The following is a 14,078-nucleotide window of genomic DNA, read 5'->3' as shown; positions in this document are numbered from 1 at the left end:
TTTGACGGCATGAGTCTCTAAACTCCATTGTTGGGGGTGAGGAGCTCTGCTGTGTCTCGATGAATTAATGCAAGTATTTCTGTTTTCTATTCAAACACGCTTGTTCCTATCTAAGATGTTCATTCGCGCTTAACTGTGATGAAGGTGATGATCCGTGACACTCATCACCATTCTTAACCCATGAACGTGTGCCTGACAACCACCTCCGTTCTATGTCAGATTGAATGAGTATCTCTTAGATCTCTCAATCAGAATCTTCGTGGTATAAGCTAGAATTGATGGCGGCATTCATGAGAATCCGGAAAGTCTAAACCTTGTCTGTGGTATTCCGAGTAGGATTCAAGGATTGAATGACTGTGACGAGCTTCAAACTCCTGAAGGCTGGGCGTTAGTGACAAACGCAAAGGAATCAAGGGATTCTATTCCAACCAGATCGAGAACCAACCGGTGATTAGCCGTGCTGTGACAGAGCGCGTGAGCGTAGTTTTCACTGGAAGGATGGAAGGTAGCCATTGACAACGGTGATCCACCAACACACAGCTTGCCATAGGAGGACGTGCGTGCGTGAACAAGAAGACAGAGGAAAGCAGAGATTCAGAAGACAAAGCATCTCCAAAACTCCAACATATTCTCCATTACTGCATAACAAGTAACCTTTAATCCATGCTCTCTTGTTTATTTGCAATTCAACTGATAAACATAATTGACTTCCTGACTAAGATTTACAACATAACCATAGATTGCTTCAAACCAACAATCTCCGTGGGATTCGACCCTTACTCACGTGAGGTATTACTTGGACGACCCAGTGCACTTGCTGGTCAGTGGTACGAGTTGTGAAAAGTGTGATTCACAATTCGTGCACCACTCACCAACTCAAGCCTTTGGAAGCAATGCAAGAAGGAGGGCGTGCCACGCTCTAACAAATTACTAGCCCCTGGAGCCATTCAAATTCAAGGGCAGGCTACGTGAAGAAAGGAATGTGCCACGCCCTAACCAAAGAGAAGTCTTTGAAAGCACTTCATGAAGAAGGGCGTGTCATGAGGGAGATTGAGCATGCCATGCCTCACCAACTCAAGCCTCTGGAAGCAATGCAAGAAGGAGGGCATGCCACGCCAAGGATTATGCATGCCACGCCTTAACCAATCACTAGCCCTTGGAGCCATTCAAATTCAAGGGCATGCCACGTGAAGAAAGAAGTGTGCCACGCCTTAACTAAGAGAAGTCCCTGGAAGCACTTCAAGATGAAGGGCGTGCCACACCAAGAGGTTGGACGTGCCACGCCCTAACCAATCAAGAAAGGTCGTGCCATGCCAAAAAATGGGTGTGCCACGCCCTAGCCCAATTCAAGCCATGGGAATGTTTTCCAAACTCAGGCGTGCCACGAGGAGTGTGGGCATGCCACACTCACTACAAAATTCTTACTAATTGATGGAGGTTTTATAGTGGAGGTTTTTAAAAACCTCCCCAATATTATCTATTTGTGACATTTTACAAAACTCCCAAAAATAAAAATCTCAGTATTTTAAAAGCTTAAACAAACACTCAAAGCCCATAGTCACCAAAAACCACTCAAAGCCCATACTAAAGATGCAAACAGCGGCTAGCTTCGAGTGAGATGGATCGAAACCTTAAGTTACAGCCGTCGTCGTGCCGTCGCTACCGCCACTGCCATCGCCATTGCTACAGCCATTCATCTCCTTGATGCTAGCACCAATGCCACCACGTGCTTCGACAATCTCTTCTCCCGTTGTCTCTTCTGTCGATGCGTCTCCTCAGATCGCGAGACAGTAACTTTTGAGAAAGAACCCATGATTTCGAGCCTCGCCAGCGGCGAAGAAAGCGACGAAAAGCAAAGCTTCTCCTCCAAAAACAAATTCTCTTCCCGCAATGCTTTTCCAAGTACGATTTCGTTAAGGTCCGTTTCGAAACCTCAATTTCAATATAGATATCGAAAATTTTCTTCATTGCATGAATGCACATAATCAATCATTTTGAAATCTATTTTCTGTTCAGTTTCAATTGGTTCATTTGCTTCTATAGTCCGAATATCGATTCCCTTGTGTTTTATTGGTGCACGAAATCACAATCACACTTTTGCAATTCCGCACAACTAACCAGCAAGTGCACTGGGTCATCCAAGTAATACCTTACGTGAGTAAGGGTCGATCCCACGGTGATTGTCGGCTTGAAGCAAGCTATGGTTATCTTGTAATTCTTAGTCAGGATATCAGTAATGATTCTTAGTTTTAATTATAAAAAGTAAAAGGACATGAAATAAATACTTGTTATGCAGTAATGGAGAACAGGTTGAGGTTTTGGAGATGCTCTGTTTTCTGAATCTCTGCTTTTCTACTGTCTTCTTCTTCACACACGCAAGGCTCCTTCCGTGGCAAGTTGTATGTTGGTGGATCACCATTGTCAATGGCTACCATCCATCCTCTCAGTGAAAATGGTCCAAATGCGCTGTCACCGCACAACTAATCATCTGTCGGTTCTCACTCATGTTGGAATAGGATCCATTGATCTTTTTGCGTCTGTCACTACGCCCAGCACTCGTGAGTTTGAAGCTCGTCACAGTCATCCCTTCCCAGATCCTACTCGGAATACCACAGACAAGGTTTAGATTTTCCGAATCTCAGGAATGGCCGCCAATAATTCTAGCCTATACCACGAAGGTTCTAATCTTAGATTAGAAACCCAAGAGATATGCACTCAAGCTATTGCAGATAGAACGAAAGTGGTTGTCAGGCATGCGTTCATAGGTGAGAATAATGATGAGTGTCACGGATCATCACATTCATCAGGTTGAAGTGCGAGTGAATATTTTATAATAGGAACAAGCGTGATAGAATGGAAAACAGTAGTGATTGCATTAATTCATCGAGACACAGCAGAGCTCCTCACCCCCAACCATGGAGTTTAGAGACTCATGCTATAGAGAATACAATATGAAATGTGTAAAATTTTATGAGGTATCTAAATACAATAGCAAAAGGTCCTATTTATAGAAAACTAGTAGCCTAGGGTTTATAGAAATGAGTAAATGATGCAGAATCCACTTATGGGCCCACTTGGTGTGTGCTTGGGCTGAGCATTGAAGCTTTCACATGTAGAGACTTTTCTTGGAGTTAAACGCCAGCTTTTGTGCCAGTTTGGGCGTTTAATTCCAGCTTTTCTGCCAGTTCTGGCGTTTTGACGCCAGAATTTTTATGCTGACTTGGAACGCCATTTTGGGCCATGAAATCTCGGGCAAAGTATGGACTATTATATATTGCTGGAAAGCCCAAGATGTCTACTTTCCAACGCAATTGAGAGCGCACCAATTTGGTTTCTGTAGCTCCAGAAGATCCACTTCGAGTGCAGGTAGTTTAGAATCCAACAGCATCGGCAGTCCTTTTTCAGCCTCTTAATCAGATTTTTGCTCAGGTCCCTCAATTTCAGCCAGAAAATACCTGAAATCACATAAAAACACACAAACTCAAAGTAAATTCCAGAAATATACTTTTTTGAATAAAAACTAATAAAAATATAATAAAAACTAACTAAAATATACTAAAAACATACTAAAAACAATGCCAAAAAGCATATAAATTATCCGCTCATCACAACACCAAACTTAAATTGTTGCTTGTCCCCAAGCAACTGAAAATCAAATAGGATAAAAAGAAGAGAATATACTATAAATTCCAAATTATTAATGAAACTTAGCTCCAATTAGATGAGCGGGACTAGTAGCTTTTTGCCTCTGAACAGTTTTGGCATCTCACTTTATCCCTTGAAGTTTAGAATGATTGGCATCTATAGAAATTTAGAATTTAGATAGTGTTATTGATTCTCCTAGTTCAGTATTGTTGATTCTTGAACACAGTTACTTTATGAGTCTTGGCCGTGACCCTAAGCATTTTGTTTTCCAGTATTACCACCGGATACATAAATGCCACAGACACATAACTGGGTGAACCTTTTTAGATTGTAACTCAGCTTTGCTGGAGTCCCCAATTAGAGGTGTCCAGAGCTCTTAAACACACTCTTTTTGCTTTGGACCACGACTTTAACCGCTCAGTCTCAAGTTTTTACTTGACACCTTCACGCCACAAGCACATGGTTAGGGACAGCTTGGTTTAGTCGCTTAGGCCAGGATTTTATTCCTGTGGGCCCTCCTATCCATTAATGCTCAAAGCCTTGGATCCTTTTTATTTTACCCTTGCCTTTTGGTTTAGAGGGTTATTGGCTTTTTCTGCTTGCTTTTTCTTTTTCTTTATTTTTTCTTTTTTTTTCGCAAGCTTTTCACTGCTTTTTCTTATTTCAAGAATCAATTTTATGATTTTTCAGATTATCAATAACATTTCTCCTTTTCCATCATTCTTTCAAGAGCCAACAATTTTAACATTCATAAACAAAAAATTCAAAAGACATATGCACTGTTCAAGCATTCATTCAGAAAACAAAAAGTATTGTCACCACATCAAAATAATTAAACTAATTTCAAGGATAAATTCGAAATCATGTACTTCTTGTTCTTTTGTGATTAAAAACATTTTTTTCTTTAAGAAAGGTGATGGATTCATAGGACATTCATAGCTTTAAGACATAAACTTTAAATTTTATTAATCATGGAAAAAAATAAGACTAAAAAATAAATATAAGAGCAGACCAATAATAATAGAAGACAGAAATTTAAAAATAGAAAAATAAATGACTCTTAAAATAGATTCCTAATAATAAAGGTTATCACAGAGTTAGGACTCAACAACCTTGATTTTGAGAAATGGATGCTCCTTCAATCTGTAGGGTGTTTGGTCCTTCAAGGGAGAGCTTCTGGCGCTTCAGCTCCTGTAGCTTACGCCCCTGCTTCTCCTGTTCCTTAAGCAGCTTGTAGAGCATGCAGTTTTGATTCTGCTGTTCTTCCTTAAGTTGATCCACAGCTTCTTCCAGCTTGGTGACAGATGCTTCTAGGCGGGTCCAGTAGTCAATTCCAGGGATTTCTTGCACTTGTTGTCCTTCCATTGACTTCTTGGTGATTGGGTGTTCGATTGGGACGGATTCATCTACTCCCATCCTCATCCCAGCATCTTTACATAGCAGAGAAATTAAGCTTGGGTAAGCCGGTTTCGCTTCAGTGGAGTTCTGGTTTGCAATAGTGTAAATCTCACAAGAAATCAGATGATGAATCTCCACTTCGTTTCCCAGAATAATACAATGAATCATCACTGCTCTTTTGATAGTGACCTCAGAGCGGTTGCTAGTGGGCAGTATAGAACGCCCAATGAAGTCCAACCAGCCTCTTGCGACTGGTTTGAGATCTCCCCTCTTGAGTTGGTTTGGGACACCTTTTGAATTGGTTATCCACTTAGTTTCAGGGAGGCATATGTCCTCTAGAACTTGGTCCAACCCCTTATCTACTCTCACCATTCTCCTATTAAAGGATTCTGGATCATCTTGTAGTTGAGGTAGTTTGAAGACCTCTCTTATTTTGTCCAAGTAGAAGTAAATAATCCTCCCTCTGACCATAGTTCGGTAGGTATGAAAGGTAGTTCTAGTTATTCTCTGTTTATCTGTCAGCCACAGATTTGAGTAGAATTCCTGAACCATGTTTCTTCCAACCTTTGTCTCAGGATTGGCTAGAATTTCCCATCCTCTGTTTCGAATTTGCTCTTGGATCTCTGGATATTCGTCTTCTTTCAGATCGAATTTAACTTCCGGGATCACTGACCTCAGACCCATTATTTTGTGGTAATGGTCTGCATGTTCTTTGGTTAAGAACCTCTCTTGATTCCAAAGACTCTTTGGAGTATTCTCTTTCTTGCCTCTTGAATTTGTTTGTTTTCCCTTAGGGGCCATGATCTTAATGAGTCTTAGCTCGGTGATCACGGAAAAACACACCAAACTTAGAGGTTTGCTTGCCCTCAAGCAAAAGAAAGGAAAGGAGAGAGATAGGAGGAGAGGCAAATTCGAATGTTGGAGAGGTGGGGATGGCCGAAGGTGTATTTATAAGCAGAGGGGAGGGATTTCGAAAATAAAAAAATATGATATAAAGATATGATTTGTGAAAAAAAAGAATCATGATATGAAAAAGATGAGATTTTTAAATGGAAAAGATATAAAAGAGTTAAATCTGAAAATTTGTTGATGTATCTGAGAATTAAAAGATGATATGATGAGTTGGAAAAGATTTGGAAAGGATTTGAAAGAAAATTAAAAAGGGATTTAGAAAAGTGTTGAGTTTTTGAAAATTGAAGGTGAATGATGAAAATTTATAACATGTTTATGCATAAAATTATGAATCTAAACATGAAAGTTTGAAAAAATTTGAAGTGGAAAGCAAAATCTTCTCCCTCTGCTTTTCTGGCGTTAAACACCCAGAATGGTATCCATTCTGGCGTTTAACGCCCATATATTGGCCATTGTGGGCGTTTAACGCCCAGCCAGGTACCCTGGCTGGCGTTAAATGCCAGAAACCCTTTGTCACTGGGCGTTTTTCTGAACGCCCAGGATGCTGCAAGTATGGCGTTAAACGCCCAGAATGGCACCCATTCTGGCGTTTAACGCCCAAAATGGTATATTTTCTGGCGTTAAACGCCCTGAATGGTATCCATTCTGGCGTTTAACGCCCAAAATACCCCTTACTGGCGTTTTCTTGCCAGTGAGCTCCTTTTCTCTGCTTTTTGCACTGAATCCTTTTGTAACTCTATGAATTCCTACAATTTGATGATTAACCTTGAAGGCAATTTATATGAAACTCCTAAATATTATTTAAATAACCAATAACTTGCTAATGGCTGGGTTGCCTCCCAGCAAGCGCTTCTTTATTGTCTTTAGCTAGACCTTGACTGAGCTTTATTCAAGCCTCAGTTTTGAGCAGTCTTGCTCAAAATTACTTTCAAGATAGTGTTTGATTCTCTGTCCATTAACAATGAACTTTTTGTCAGAGTCAATATCCTGAAGCTCAACATATCCATATGGTGATACACTTGTAATCACATATGGTTCCCTCCACCGAGATTTCAATTTCCCGGGGAATAGTCTGAGCCTAGAGTTAAACAGTAGAACCTTCTGTCCTTATTCAAAGACTCTAGATGACAGTTTCTTGCATGCCACCTTTTTGCTTTCTCCTTATAAATTTTTGCATTTTCAAAAGCATTGAGTCTAAATTCCTCTAGCTCATTCAGCTGGAGCAATCTTTTCTCTCCAGGTAACTTAGCATCCACCAGTAGGCCTTATGTTCCAGTTTCACAGGCAGGTGACAGGCCTTGCCATACACAAGCTGGTATGGAGAGGTTCCTATAGGAATCTTGAATGCTGTTCTGTATGCCCACAGAGCATCATCCAAGCTTTTTGCCCAATCCCTTCTACAGGCAATTACAGTCTGTTCTAGGATTCTTTTTAGTTCTCTATTAGAGACTTCAGCCTGCCCATTTGTCCGTGGATGATATGGAGTTTCTACTTTATGACTAATTCCATATCGGACCATAGCAGAGTAAAGCTGTTTATTGCATAAATGAGTGCCTCCGTCACTGATTAGTACTCTGGGAACACCAAATATGTTGAAGATATGTTTCTGGAGGAACTTCAGCACTGTCTTAGTATCATTAGTGGGTGTGGCAATTGCTTCTACCCATTTAGATATGTAGTCTACTACCACCAGAATGTAAGTGTTTGAGTATGATGGTGGGAAAGGACCCATGAAGTCAATACCCCATACATCAAATAACTTAATCTCTAAGATTCTTTGTTGAGGCATGGCATAACCATGAGGTAAGTTACCAGCTCTCTAGCAACTGTCACAGTTACGCACAAACTCTCGGGCATCTCTATCGAGAGTAGGCCAGTAGAACCCACATTGGAGGACCTTAGTGGCTGTTCGCTCACCTCCGAAATGTCCTCCATATTGTGATCCATGGCAATGCCATAGGATCTTCTGTGCTTCTTCTCTAGGTACGCATCTGCGGATCATTCCGTCTGCACATCCCTTAAAGAGATATGGTTCATCCCATAAGTAGTACTTTGCATCAGAAATTAGTTTTTTCGTTTGCACCCTGATGTACTCCTTGGGTATGAACCTCACAGCTTTATAATTTGCAATGTCAGCAAACCATGGTGCTTCCTGAATGGCGAAGAATTGCTCATCCAGAAAGGTCTCAGAGATCTCAGTAGGAGGGAGAGATGCCCCTGCTATTGGTTCTATTCGGGACAGGTGATCAGCTACCTGGTTCTGTGTCCCTTTTCTGTCTCTTATTTCTATATCAAACTCTTACAGAAGCAACACCCATCTTATGAGCCTGGGTTTTGAATCCTGCTTTGTGAGTAGGTATTTAAGAGCAGCATGGTCAGTATACACAATCACCTTTGAACCTATTAAATAGGATCTAAACTTGTCAATGGCATAAACCACTGCAAGCAACTCTTTTTCTGTGGTTTTGTAGTTTTTTTGTGCGTCATTTAGAATACGACTGGCATAGTAAATGACGTGCAGAAGCTTGTTATGCCTCTGTCCCAGCACTACACCAATGGCATGGTCACTGGCATCACACATTAGTTCGAATGGTAATGTCCAGTCTGGTGTAGAAATAACTGGTGTTGTGACCAGCTTAGCTTTCAGAGTTTCAAACGCCTGCAGACACTCTGTGTCAAACACAAATGGCGTGTCAGCAGCTAGCAGATTGCTCAGAGGTTTTGCAATTTTCAAAAAATCCTTTATAAACCTCCTATAGAATCTTGCATGCCCTAAAAAGCTTCTGATTGCTTTAACATTGGCAGGTGGTGGTAATTTTTCAATTACCTCCACTTTAGCTTGATCCACCTCTATTCCCTTGTTTGAAATTTTATGCCCAAGGACAATTCCTTCAGTCACATAAAGTGACATTTTTCCCAGTTTAAAACTAGGTTAGTCTCGTGGCACCTTTTCAAAACAAGTGCTAGATGGTCAAGACAGGAGCTGAATGAGTCTCCAAATACTGAGAAGTCATCCATGAAGACTTCTAGAAATTTCTCTACCATATCAGAGAAGATAGAAAGCATGCACCTCTAAAATGTTGCAGGTACATTGCACAGACCAAAAGGCATCCTTCTGTAGGCAAATACTCCAGAAGGACATGTGAATGCTGTTTTCTCTTGGTCTTGAGGATCTACTGCAATTTGGTTGTAACCTAAATAGCAATCCAAAAAGCAGTAATAGTCATGACCTGCTAGTCTTTCTAGCATCTGGTCTATGAATGGTAAAGGAAAATGATCCTTTCGGGTGGATGCATTGAGCCTTCTGTAGTCGATACACATACGCCACCCTGTAACTGTTCTTGTAGGAACCAGTTCATTCTTTTCATTGTGAACCACTGTCATGCCTCCCTTTTTGGGTACAACTTGGACAGGGCTTACCCAGGGGCTATCAGAAATAGGATAAATAATCCCAGCCTCTAGTAACTTAGTGACCTCCTTCTGCACCACCTCCTTCATAGCTGGATTTAGCCGCCTCTGTGGTTGAACCACTGGCTTAGCATCATCCTCTAATAGGATCTTGTGCATGCATCTTGCTGGGCTAATGCCCTTAAGATCACTTATGGACCACCCTAGAGCTGTCTTGTGTGTCCTTAGCACTTGAATTAGTGCTTTCTCTTCCTGTGGATTTAAAGCAGAGCTTATGATCACTGGAAAAGTGTCACCCTCTCCCAGAAATACATATTTCAGGGATGGTGGTAGTGGTTTGAGCTCGGATTTAGGAGGTTTCTCCTCTTCCTGAGGAATTTTCAGAGGTTCTTTTATTTCCTCTGATTCTTCCAAATCAGGCTGAACATCTTTAAAGATGTCCTCTAGCTCGGATTCGAGACTTTCAGTCATATTGATCTCTTCCACCAAAGAGTCAATAATATCAGCGCTCATGCAGTCATTTGATGTGTCTGGATGCTGCATAGCTTTGACAGCATTTAACTTGAATTGACTCTCAGGGTCACTTCTCCTTTTTGTACATCAATAAGAGTTCGTCCAGTTGCTAGGAAAGGTCTTCCTAGAATGAGAGTTACACTCTTGTGCTCCTCCATTTCCAGCACTACAAAGTCAGTGGGAAAGGCAAATGGCCCAACCTAGACAATCATGTCCTCAATTATGCCTGATGGATATTTAATGGAGCCATCAGCAAGTTGAAGACATATCCGGGTTGGTTTGACTTCTTCAGTCAAGCCAAGCTTTCTGATAGTGGATGCAGGTATTAGGTTGATACTTGCTCCAAGGTCACATAGAGCTGTCTTGGTACAAGCACCCTCTAATGTGCACGGTATCATAAAGCTTCCTGGATCTTTAAGCTTCTCTGGTAAGCTTTTCAGAATGACTGCACTGCATTCTTCAGTGAGAAAAACTTTTTCAGTTTCTCTCCAATCCTTCTTATGACTTAAGATCTCTTTCATGAACTTAGCATAAGAGGGTATTTGCTCAAGTGCCTCTGCAAATGGGATATTTATTTCAAGAGTCCTGAGATAGTCTGCAAAGTGGGCAAATTGTTTATCCTGTTTCGCTTGGTGGAGTTTCTGAGGATAAGGCATCTTGGCTTTATATTCTTCAACCTTAGTTGCTGCAGGTTTATTCCCTACAGTGGTGGTTAGAGAAGCCTTCTTAGAGGGGTTATTATCAGCACTTGCAGGTGTCTGATCCCTCATTGGCGTTTGAACACCAGGATTGGTTGCTGGATGGGCGTTTAACGCCAGCTTCCCACCCTTTTCTGGCGTTTGAACGCCAGAAGTGGGCATCCACTGGGCATTTGACGCCAATTTTTCACCCTTTTCTGGCATTTGAACGCCAGAAGTATTCCTCTCTGGGCTCTTTCTGTCATCAGAGGGATTTTGGACAGTGGTTTGGTCATCCTCTGTCAGTTGTTCCCTTCTTGGCTTTCTGCTACTTTGAGCTGAATTATTCAATGTCTTCCCGCTCCTTAGTTGAACAGCTGGGATTCTTCTGTTATCTGTTTAGATAGCTGCTGTCTTGTCTGATTTAATTGTGCTTCCATATTCTTGTTAACATTTTTAGTGTCTTGGAGAATCTCTTTAAATTCTGCTAATTATTTTGTCATAAGGAGCAATTGCTGATTAAGTTCAACAATCTGTTCTTGAGGATTAGGATCAGTAGTTACTGCCCTAGCCTCTTCTTTTATGGAGGACTCACTGCTTGAGTATAGATGTTAATTTCTAGCAACCATATCTATGAGTTCTTGAGCCTCTTCAATTATCTTTCTCATGTGTATAGATCCACCAGCCGAGTGATCTAGAGACATTTGAGCTCTTTCTGTAAGCCCATAGTAGAAGATGTCTAACTGTACCCACTCTAAAAACATTTCAGAGGGGCATTTCCTTAGCATCCCTCTGTACCTCTCCCAGGCATTATAAAGGGATTCATGATCCTCTTGTTTAAAGCCTTGGATGTCCAGCCTTAGCTGTGTCATCCTTTTTGGAGGGTAAAATTGATTCAGAAATTTGTCTGTTAACTGTCTCCATGTTTTTATGCTTGCTGTGGGTTGGTTACTTAACCACCTCTTAGCTTGATCTTTTATAGCAAATGGGAACAGTAATAATCTGTATACATCCTGATCCACTTCTTTATCACGTACTGTGTCAGCAATTTATAAGAACTGTGCCAGAAACTCAATAGGTTCTTCCTGTGGAAGACCAAAATACTGGCAATTTTGCTGTACCATGATAATGAGCTGAGGATTTAGCTCAAAACTGCTTGCTTTGATGGGAGGTATACAAATGCTACTCCCATATGCAGTTGTAATGGGGTTAGCATATGACCCCAGAGTCCTTCTAGACTGTTCATTTCCACTTATGTCCATGATGGAGAAAAGAGAATTGATATGAATTGTAAATAAATTATATTTTTAAATTTTTTTATTTTATTTAATTAAAAGTAACCGAATAAAATAAAACAAAATAAATGGAAGATAAAATAAAAGTTTCAAAAATTAGAAGAAATTGAAATAAAAGCAAATTGATATCTAAATTAATTAATTAATTAAGAAGATTTTGGAATTAGCAATCAAAAAGATATGATTGAGAAGATATGATTGCAATTTATTGAAAAAGATATGATTGAAGAAATTAAAAAGATTTGATTTTTGAAAAAGATTTGAAAAGATCAATTTTTGAAATTAGAATTTTGACTTGACTATATATATATATATATATATATATATATATATATATATATATATATATATATATATATATATATATGATTGTGAAAATCTTTGACTAATTTAATGCAAAATTTTGAAATTTACGAGTAAAATAAGGAAAAGATATTTTTTTATTTTTGAATTTTAATGAGGAAAGAGAAAAATAACAAAATGACACTAAACTTAGAAATTTTAGATCAAAACAAAGAGAACAAACAAGAAAACTTTGAATGTCCAGATGAACACCAAGAACACTTTGAAGATCAAGATGAACACCGAGAACAAATTTTTGAAAAATTTTTAAGTAAATAAAAGTACAAGGGACACCAAACTTAAAATTTTTAGAAAATCAAACACAAATTTTCGAAAAATTAAAGGAAAACACAAAGAAGACACCAAACTTAGAATTTTTAAAGATCAAGAAAGAACTTAGAACATGCAAATTCGAAAAATTAAAAGAAAATAAAAGCATGCAATTGACACCAAACTTAAAATATGAAACTAAACTCAAATAAAAGACTCAAATTTAGTGACTCTAAACCAACAAAAATAAATTATTCCTAATCTAAGCAACAAAATAAACCATCAGTTGTCCAAACTCAAACAATCCCCAGCAACGGCACCAAAAACTTGGTGCACGAAATCACAATCACACTTTTGCAATTCCGCACAACTAACCAACAAGTGCACTGGGTCGTCCAAGTAATACCTTACGTGAGTAAGGGTCGATCCCACGGAGATTGTCGGCTTGAAGCAAGCTATGGTTATCTTGTAATTCTTAGTCAGGATATCAGTAATGATTCTTAGTTTTAATTATAAAAAGTAAAAGGACATGAAATAAATACTTGTTATGCAGTAATGGAGAACAGGTTGAGGTTTTGGAGATGCTCTGTCTTTTGAATCTCTGCTTTTCTACTGTTTTCTTCTTCACACACGCAAGGCTCCTTCCATGGCAAGCTGTATGTTGGTGGATCACCGTTGTCAATGGCTACCATCCGTCCTCTCAGTGAAAATGGTCCAAATGCGCTGTCATCGCACGGCTAATCCTCTGTCGGTTCTCACTCATGTTGGAATAAGATCCATTGATCCTTTTGCGTCTGTCACTACGCCTAGCACTCGTGAGTTTAAAGCTCGTCACAGTCATCCCTTCCCAGATCCTACTCGGAATACCACAGACAAGGTTTAGACTTTCCGGATCTCAGGAATGGCCGCCAATAATTCTAGCCTATACCACAAAGGTTCTAATCTTAGATTAAAAACCCAAGAGATATGCACTCAAGCTATTGTAGATAGAACGGAAGTGGTTGTCAGGCACGCGTTCATAGGTGAGAATAATGATGAGTGTCATAGATCATCACATTCATCAGGTTGAAGTGCGAGTGAATATCTTAGAATAGAAACAAGCGTGATAGAATGAAAAACAGTAGTGATTGCATTAATTCATCGAGACACAGCAGATCTCCTCACCCCCAACCATGGAGTTTAGAGACTCATGCCATAGAGAATACAATATGAAACGTGTAAAATTTCATGAGGTATTTAAATACAATAGCAAAAGGTCCTATTTATAGAAAACTAGTAGCCTAGGGTTTACAGAAATGAGTAAATGATGCAGAATCCACTTATGGGCCCACTTGGTGTGTGCTTGGGCTGAGCATTGAAGCTTTCACATGTAGAGACTTTTCTTGGAGTTAAACACCAGCTTTTGTGCCAGTTTGGGCGTTTAACTCCAGCTTTTCTGCCAGTTCTGGCGTTTTGATGCCAGAATTTTTATGCTGACTTAGAACGCCGTTTTGGGCCATCAAATCTCAGGCAAAGTATGGACTATTATATATTGCTGGAAAGCCCAGGATGTCTACTTTTCCACTTCGAGTGCAGGTAGGTCAGAATCCAACAGCATCTGTAGTCCTTTTTCAGCCTC

The sequence above is a fragment of the Arachis ipaensis genome, chromosome B6 (assembly GCF_059453495.1).
Source record: "Arachis ipaensis isolate K30076 ecotype BB chromosome B6, ASM5945349v1, whole genome shotgun sequence".
NCBI classification, from domain to species: domain Eukaryota; kingdom Viridiplantae; phylum Streptophyta; class Magnoliopsida; order Fabales; family Fabaceae; genus Arachis; species Arachis ipaensis.
The sequence above is the reverse complement of the archived record's forward strand: the minus strand, read 5'-3'. Positions refer to the sequence as shown.